Genomic DNA, 8,367 nt, shown 5'->3' on the forward strand with positions numbered 1-8,367 from the left:
GTGTAACCTAACAACATGTGTAAAATATGTGTCAGAGGCAACCTAAGTATTATCCCCGATGACCCAGTAGTTTGAGGGTCAAAACACTCCATCCTTCAAAGCAATTTAGTCACAGTCAGCTAATTTTGACCTATGACTGATCGCACCCACCCTCTGACTCCCTCCCTTCCTTTAGGCTGCCTGACATCGACTCAGCTCTGCAGGTGCTGTCGGAGATCCTGCAGCAGCTGACCAATCAGAAGAGCTCCATCGAGGGGGACATCCACACCACRTTCGACGAGTTGCAGAAGACCCTGAACGTCCGCAAGAGTGTCCTGCTCATGGAGCTTGAGGTCAACTACGGCCTCAAGCAGAAGGTGAGGCCCCAATGTTTAATAAATGGGGGGGGGGGTGTTGAGTGGGACATTTATTTGAACCTTTTCTTGTGGGTTTCTGTTTCGTCAATCTGTTTGGTGCACACAGACAATATGATACGAAATTAGAGGCAGGTGGTCCATGAAAGTAAACAGATATATGATTAGGAGATAAAGGAAAGACATTTCTTAACATGGGCATAGTTTTTAAACCAAGAATGAACGGCATTATACTCACGATGTGAACAAAAAAAATACTGAAAATAGATGCTTCCCAATTTGAAAATGTAGTATATATTGAAAGCAATAGGTGGTAATTTTACAACAACTGAAACGTTTTCTGATTCCAATGTGCCTTCCTAAAAGAGATTGTTTACTCTCAATTAAATTAAAACTGTGCTAATAAAGGATAAATAACTTAGAAATAGAAATAAAGTCCTCAGTTAGTTCTACTATCCCACACAGCAGCAGAGGCTCTGTTAACACTGTTTCTACTTTGCATGCCAGTGGCTCAGCTGTCGATCGGGCAGTTCTCTGATAAATGATTAAATAAAACATGGCTTGGGGAGGGCTGGAGAGACGGACTGCCAGGGCAGAAAMGCTGACGCCTCACCCAGCCCAGAGAACCAATCACCCAGGCTGGCCTAGCGCCCTCCCCCTTAGGGAGGAGAGCACCATCACATAGGAATGATTCACAAGTAGGACCGGCTGGCTAGAGCAGGCAGAGTGCTGCATAAAGTACTTTTATCTGTCTGCCCTTTCCTATAGGGTGTGGACACTTTCTACTTTTCTATATCTAGGCTTTGGTGTTGCCATTATGTCTATCTAGTTGGTAATTTAGGCTTTGAAAGTGCTGTATCTTCTAGCAAGCTAGCTGAGCTGTTCATGTTTAAAGAGAGGGTGAGTCTTGGAAGCAGAGAGGGGTTGATAAAGTGGGTAGGTACAGTGGTGTGAGTGTGTACTGTATCTCCCTGCCTTTAGTGCGTCCTCTTTCTCTATCTGGAATATATTTGTGTTASTCTTTCAGAGTGTGAGTCTTATACAGTATGAAGCAAGGGTTGATATAGATAGKGGTGGAGAAAGTCGTTTTGGCTGGGGACTTTGATAGCTCAATGGCCGCTCGTGTTGTCGAAGAGGATGAGTGTGATAGCCAGATGCAGGTGAGTGTGTGTGTGAGGGAGACAGTGAGACTGTGTGCGTGTGTGCGATGCTCAGTGTTTTGACCCGACCCTGTAGCATTTTTGTGCTGTGGTGTTATGTTAACAAGTGATAACTATGATAGTTAGTCAACACTCTACCATATGCCTATACCAGTGGATGTGTCAAAAGTCCACTTARCGTATTCTGCAATTCTATGTTTATTCTTGGTAATGGAAAATGTTGCTTTATTCTCAATACAGCAAATTGACTGTTATTCATGTGGCATGTGGACAGCTGTCTAAAAGCAGATGACTGTTTTAATTTGTTGTGTATGTTCCCAGTGCCCTGCTTACAGTATATATTTGCATGTCTGTGTCTGCACATTTGTTAGGTGTATGTGTTTTTATTTATTTATTTTTTATTTTTTACCCCTTTTTTCTCCCCAATTTTCGTGGTATCCAATCGCTAGTAATTAATATCTTGTCTCATCGCTACAACTCCCGTACGGGCTCGGGAGAGACGAAGGTCGAAAGCCATGCGTCCTCCGAAGCACAACCCAACCAAGCCGCACTGCTTCTTAACACAGTGCGCCTCCAACCCGGAAGCCAGCCGCACCAATGTGTCGGAGGAAACACCTGCACCTGGCCCCCTCGTTAGCGCGCACTGCGCCCGCCCGCCACAGGAGTCGCTGGAGCGCGATGAGACAAGGATATCCCTACCAGCCAAACCCTCCCTAACCCGGAGACGACCTAAGCCAATTGTGCGTCGCCCCACGGACCCTCCGGTCGCGGCCGGCTACGACAGAGCCTGGGGCGCGAACCCAGAGACTCTCGGTGGCGCAGCTAGCGCTGCGATGCAGTGCCCTAGACCACCGCGCCACCCGGGAGGCCGGTGTATGTGTTTGTTGATCAGATGTTTGTGTGTTTACATTGACAGATTGTGTGTGTACATTGACATTGTATATGTGTGTGTGTGTGTGCACATGCGTCCATGTGTGTACATTGACAGATGTATACAGTGTTTACACGTGTGTGTGTGTTGTCAGCCCAAACAGCCCCTGTTTGCATGGCACATGTGCATCTCCATTCACACCCACCTGACACCCTTCTACGCCCTCACCCTCTCTACTATCCCACCCCCTCACTCTTTTTCCCTCTCTACATTATGTTTCTCCCAGGTACTCCAAGCCAGCTGGACACGTTATTCCAGGCCAGGATGGCATCAACAGCAGCTGCAACTTCACCGAACAGGCCCTGAGCCAGGCACCGAGGCCGAGGTCCTGCTCGCAAGAAGCAGATGAGCGAGCGGCTCAGTGAGCTGGCCAGCACAGGGCTCCCCCTCCAGCCGGTGAGAATGACCAGCTGGACTTCCTGGTGGAGACAGAGGGCCTCAAGAAGTCCATCCACAACCTGGGTACTATATGTTACCACAAATGCCGTGGCGTCCGAGACGGTGGCCACAGGCGAGGGCCTGAGGCAGTGCGTAGCGGGCCTGCCCACCTCTGTCACCATCACGACCAAGGACAAGGACGGTGAGCTGTGTAAGATGGGGAAAGCAAACATCACGGCGGAGATCGCCACGCCGGACGGTAGGTGGGCGACGGCGAATACTGGACAACAAGAACGGGACGTACGAGTATCTGTACACGGCGCCGAAAGAGGGTAGTTTGACGCTGTCGCTGCGTCTGTATGCACCAGCATATTAAGGGGAGTCCCTTTAAGATTAAAGCGACAAAGTCGGCGGATGTGTCGCCCAGTACGGAGAGCGCTAAGAAGAGGTTGAAGTCGCCCGGGAGTAGCCACGTCAAGCAGAAGGTCATCAAGAGGCCAGCCAGTATGTACAGCACGGGGAAGAGGAAAGAGAACCCCATCGAAGATGACCAAATTTTCAGGATCGGTAATGGTTATCTTATCATTGGTGTTTAACACATTTAAAAGGGACAGTTCACCTAATACATAATTATATGTTGTAGTTTTTTGGGGTATCTGTACTTTACTATTTATATTTTTTGACAACTTTTACTTCACTACATTCCTAAAGAAAATATTGTTATTTTTACTCCATGCATTTTCGCTGACAACCCAAAGTACTCGTTACATTTTGAATGCTTAGCAGGACAGGAAAATTGTGAAATTCACTCACTTATCAAGAGAACACATGGTCATCCCTACTGCCTCTGATCTGGTGGACTCACTAAACACAAATGCATCTTTTGTAAATAATGTGTGAGTGTTGGAGTGTGCCCCTGGCTATCCGTACATTTTTAAAACAAGAAAATTGTGCTGTCTGCTTTGCTTATTATAAGGAATTTGAAATGATTTATACTTTTACTTCTACTTTCGATACTTAAGCATATTTTAGCAACTTTTAAACAAGTAGTATTTTACTGGGTGACTTTCACTTTTACTTGAGTAACTTTCTATGAAGATATCGTCACTTTTACTCAAGTATGACTATTGGGTACTTTTTCCACCACTGCGGTATACAGAAACGTCAGTACTTTTTCGATACTAGAACATGAAAATTGGTTTGGTACTTGAATTTTGGTTACGTTCAGTACTTCTGTCAAAATGTATCTCACGGATCAACTCTATCAGCTCAGCGATGTCCCGTTATAGTGTGAGGCGCGCACCGTGCCTGCTACACTTACTYATTGCTAGCCTGCACTGGGAGCCTGGACTGCATCATGTTAGCTAACCACTCTGCACAGAAGTTAACACACTTGAATAATGCGAAACGGCATGTTGAAACTGTTAATTACTGTTCTCAAAACAATGTCCATACAGGCTCGAACACTTTAAATGCAAGAGATACGGGTAAGCATTTCAAGCTATGTAGAGTAACTGCTAGTCCTACAGCGGAACCAACTCTATTACTACCGTAGTTACTTTGTTTGTGATTTTACATGGAAACTATAAAGCAAAAATTGTACTGATTTCAGATGCTATTGCACCTAAAACCTTTATCATCATCTACTTATATGGTCTCCAATTGAATTTGCATTCACCTGTACTGTGAAATGCTCTAGGCTAAAATTTTACATTGAGTAATTAGCAGATGCTTTATCAGAGTGACTTCAGGTAGTGAAGTACATGACATTTTGGAACCAAACGCTGTGGTTTTTATTTCAAATCAAGGTGTGTTAGTGTTAGCGACAACCCTCGTTGATTACTAGAGCAACGGCTGATGACCTCGGATCTTGTGAGAAAACGCCTAGAAACTTGTTAGAGAGAGGTCGGCACGCGGTGTGGCAGGCAGTTTTATGTAATGGCTAGTGAGGTAAAGTGTGTGCTCTGTACAGTCACTTAGAATGATATTAGAGCGTCAGCTATTAATCCCTCATTTTAATGTATATTTTTGTAATTAATCTTTACAGCTCTTTTTAACTTTATTGAACAGATCGAAGAGTTGGGTACAGAAAATGAGGGAGAACGTATGGAAGAGGAATTTGGATATTTTTTGAGTGGGATATAGAATAGGAGAGAGGAAGAGTTTTATGAGGGAAAGATTAGGAATGAGGGAGAGAGAACGCATTGGATTTGAGGATGAATAAGAGGAGAGGAATGAAGAGGGACACAGTATCATGAGAAGAGATATGGGGCGCAATGAGAGGGAAAGCAGAGGAGTAGAGTGAGAACAGGGAGGGGCAAGATGAGAGGTAGAGGGTTAAGTTTCATACACGCGCAGTTGAAGCAGTACATGGATTCCATAGTGTTGCTTGACTAGTTCTAGTGGACATTACCTCTACACCCTTGCCGCTTAGTTTCGCTTTCGGCTCTCACTCACTATTCATCTTCTTGTATCTATCTCTTGCATCTTCGTCTAGTCTGTTCTCTGTATCTTACCTGTATGCCCTGGCTCTTGGGATACTCGTCTGTCTCTTCTCTGTCTTTCTGGTGTCCTTCGTTTTCTGTTCTATTTCATATTACATCTGATCTACTCGCTCTCTCTCACTCTTTCTGTCTTTCTCTCTTTTCTTTGCTGCTTTTGTTCTCTAACCAATTCTTTGCGCTGTTGCGTATCTTACTTTGCTGTCGGGATTCGATGGCTCTTCACTTGGGTCACTGTCTTCACCGACTGTCTCTCTGTCCATTCTCTTCACATACCTGGGTTACTCTGTGTCTTGATTCTCCTGTCTCTCTGATAGCTCTCTGTCTCTATACATCATCATGATTCTCGTCTCTCTCTATATCTGTCTCGTCTGTCTCCTCATGTGTCTGCTGATGCTACTCTCTACCTACTGTCTACATACTTGTATTCTAGTCGTCTAGTTCTCACTGGTCTGGTTCATTTAGTCTCTCGTTGTACTATCATTCTCTGGTGGTCTGGCAGTGGAAAATCGTTTTTGTCCCCTGGACAATTGACCTGTAATCTAGACTACGATACATGTTCACATCTACCAGCTCGCTCTTTTAACATAAAAAATCTGCTACTCCCTCTGGTCTCTCTCTGTCTCTCATATTCATTTCATGTTCACTCTCAATAAATGTCTGTTTCCGTCTTGTTTGGTGTCATCACTCTTCTCTATACTTCTATCTCTCTGATCGATGCTCTATAAGAGTCTCATTCTCTCCTCATCACTCGCGCGGTGCACATCTCTGTGGGCTCTCATCTGTGTCTCTTCTCTGTCTTTCAATCGGTCTTTCCACGTGTACAATCCTCTGAAGGGATCCACGGAACTACTAAGGGGCAATTTCACATTCCTATCAGGGTGTCGGCTTCGCCTCCTCAATAGGCAAATGTTTGATAGCAGACAGCAATAACCAGTGTGCCTTAGTCTGTTTACAGGTCGCTTCAATGTCGTGTCGTCTGGGAAGTTAGTCTGCTCCATCCTTCTCTTAGCTCTAGATCTTTTCCATGAGATATTAATTACCCTGCTCGCTTCTGCACTCCTCTACCTAATCGACATACTCGCCCTGAATCCATAATTCCACCGCACTCCTCTATGTTTTCTCTGTCTCCTCTTAGTGCATCTGCTTCTTTGCATCCAAGGCCTGTTTCTCTGCAGTCTCTCTAGTAGTCATCTTCCAGTCCTGTCTCTCTGTCTGTTCTTCTTACACCCCACTCCTCTCGCTGTCTCTCTCTTCGTTAGATCTCTGCTAACACGAGGTGTTCTCTAATGGCCATGGCGTCTTGTCACTTTGCTACTCTAGTCATAGATATGTCATCGCTCTAAGTCAACTCTCATCTCCGCTCTCTCAGCGTACAATCATTGGCGTTTTCTCTGCTTCAAAGTTACTCTAGTCCAGTCATACTTAACACATGAAATTCGGCAATAATAGATTTGAGTTTCACATCGAAGCTCGGTTACTACTGAAGTAGAAAGTCTTATACTTTCTAGACGATTACTTGTACTCTCTTCTTTCAGTCTGGTGGTACTTGATACCAATACCTACGTCTTATGCTCTGTTCTTCTTCCTCTTGGCCTTGAGTGTGATACTCTATCCATATGGAAGTATGTAATGGCTGAGACTGGCAGGTTAAGGAACATCTCTGCAATGTGAGCACCAGATCGATCTCTATTCTACGATCCGCTGGCTAGTGTCCCAGCTTCCTTTCCTGGTCAGTGAAGAATGTAATCTGCTCGGTGTAGAGTCTATGTCGCGCTTTTGCTACCCTCCAATTGGGTACGACTCCAACTATGTGTGCTGTGTGCCGTCTGCCTTTATATGAACTTTAGAGTTAGAGAAAAGTGAGCGCTAGATAAGATATCATCGTTCACATAAATGGAGTCATCACACAGGCGATGTTTGATACTGCGGGGGATTTACATGGCTTTTGAATGACCAGAATGATACTTAATTGGTGGAATGTTGACTCAAGATGGTTATTAACTTCATAGTTTTATATGTAACTAACGGCTACAACCTTAATATTTTGAGTCAGTTAGAAATCACGACATTTCCCAAGGAGCGACTCACTCTACTGTTCCAGCACCACTGCTACTCCCTTCAGGTACCTAGTGGTCTTTGAATTCCAGTTAGGTGATCCCGCCATAGCATGGCCTGGAAGAGGGGCAGACTGGAAAGCGGCGATACACTCGGTTCAGGCTTTCCGTAGACCGTGCACTTCAATGTAACATACTATCGTGCTCCCCTCTCTCAGCGATGTTGTATTAGTTGTACTTACAGCCAAAATGTCCAGGTCTTTGACAACAGGTGAACGAAAATATCGAAGAAGGTGTTGACCCTTTCCCAGAGAGACATCTGAGATTGCTCAACATCTTTCATGTGGTTTCAACCAGGGAATTATGTTCTCTGAGAACTCAATGATTGTTCTGTGTGTGTGTACGGAACGTGGATTAGTCGAGGTATCAGCCACCGGGCCTTCTCTTCCATAGCGCAGTTGAACAGCGACAGAGAAAACCCATCTCTGGGAAGAATGGAAGGGCGGGGGTGTATGCTTCATCAGGATAGGACTCATGGTGTAATCCATACAAACATCACAGGAACTTCCCATGACTCTCTTGTCGGTCATCGGTCGGTACGCCTTTGTACACAGAATGTTAGAGCTCGTACAACTCAAATTCCGGCATTTTAAACCTACCAGAGAATCCTCGTCAGTCTATACTGTCCACAGCTGTGGTATATTCCCCACATGCGAAGCTAGAACACTAAAGATAGGCCACTCTAGGAACTTTCACATCGACCAATACTGTCTCTGTGTAGTTGTCAGAACTTGTGAACAACACCATAGTATTCCTGAGGGTAGACGAATATGAATTTGATCATGCTGGGATTTACAAAGCAAATTTGATAACATGGCTACCCTTAAATTCTTACACCGAGGCATTTTAGATTGTGGCTACAAACACGCTCATGCGCAATAGCCCTCGTACCACTGCTACTATCTGTGTGTAACAAAGTAGAGTACT

General features: G+C 44.9%; 1 pseudogene; it reads left to right on the plus strand.

Moving 5' to 3' along the window:
- Positions 1 to 8,367, plus strand: part of LOC112067816 (tripartite motif-containing protein 2-like) — a 38,055-nt pseudogene that overhangs the window by 3,066 nt on the left and 26,622 nt on the right.

The sequence above is a fragment of the Salvelinus sp. IW2-2015 genome, unplaced genomic scaffold, assembly GCF_002910315.2.
Source record: "Salvelinus sp. IW2-2015 unplaced genomic scaffold, ASM291031v2 Un_scaffold563, whole genome shotgun sequence".
In the NCBI taxonomy this organism is placed as follows: Eukaryota; Metazoa; Chordata; class Actinopteri; order Salmoniformes; family Salmonidae; genus Salvelinus; species Salvelinus sp. IW2-2015.